The sequence below is a fragment of the Chrysochloris asiatica genome, unplaced genomic scaffold (genome assembly GCF_000296735.1).
Source record: "Chrysochloris asiatica unplaced genomic scaffold, ChrAsi1.0 scaffold00072, whole genome shotgun sequence".
Lineage (NCBI taxonomy): Eukaryota > Metazoa > Chordata > Mammalia > Afrosoricida > Chrysochloridae > Chrysochloris > Chrysochloris asiatica.
In genome coordinates, this window is record NW_006408590.1 from 11,691,965 (window position 1) to 11,693,288 (window position 1,324).

Sequence of the window (1,324 nt, forward strand, 5' to 3'; positions counted from 1 at the left end):
TATGCAGATGATACAGCCTTGCTTGCTGAAAGTAAAGAGGACTTAAAATACTTAGTGATGAAGATCAAAGAGCACAGCCTTCGGTATGGATTGCATCTCAATGCCAAGAAAACAAAAATCCTCACCACTGGACCAATAAACAACAGTTTTATCAACGGAAAAAAGATTGAAGTTGCCAAGAACTTCATTCTTTTTGGATCAACTATCAACACTCATGGAAGCAGCAGCCCCAAAATAAACAATGTATTGCATTAGGCAAAGCTGCTGTACAAGACCTTTTTAAAGTGTTGAAGAACAAAGATGTCAGTTTGAGGACTAAGGTGAGCCTGACCCAAGCTTTGTTATTTATAATAACCTCATATGCATGCGAAAGCTGGACAGTGAATAAGGAAGACCATAGAAGAATTGATGGTGTTGGAGGAGAATATTGAAAGTGCCATGGGCTGCCAAAAGAACAAACATATCTGTGTTGGAAGAAGTGCAGCCAGAGTGCTCCTTGGAGGCCAGGATGGCCAAACTTCAGCTCTCATACTTCGGACATATTTTCATGAGGGACCAGTCGCTGGAAAAGGATATCATGTTTGGTAAGGTGGAGGGTCAGAGAAAAAGAGGAAGACCCTTAGTGAGATGGATTGGCAAAGCAGCAGCATCAACAGGCTCAAGCATGGCAACAATTGTGAGGTTGGCCCAGATCTTATGTTGCACATAAGATCTCTGTGAGTTGGTACCGACTCAATGGCACCTAACAACAGCAACAATGACTTCTTCAACGCAAATACATTTTTTAAACAACATGAAATAAGACCATACACATGGACCTCACCAGATGGAATACACAGATATTAAATTCATTACATCTGTTGAAAGAGATGGTGGAAAAACTCCATATCATCAGCCCAAACAAAGTCTGAATTAGCATCAGTTGCTAATATGCAAATTCAGGCGGAAGTTGAAGAAGTTCACAATTCCACAAGAGTCAAATATGGGCTTAAACATATCCTATCAGAATTTAGAGATCATTTGAAGAACAAGCTTGATGCATCAGACACTAAAGACCAGAGACCAGAAGAGTTGTATGAAGTGGAGAGAAGATGAATAAATAAGAATTTTAGTTATTTCATGTATTTGAAAAGATTGCAACTCGTTACTTTTAAGTAATAGCTCTGGTAGCGTAGTGGTTACGAATCAGGCTGCGAACCTTAAGGTCAGCGGTTCAAAACTACCAGCCACTCTGTGGGAGAAAGATGAGGCTTTCTACTCCTGTAAAGATTTACACCCTCGGAAACCCTGTACAGGGTCGCTATGGGTCGGAACCGACTCGACG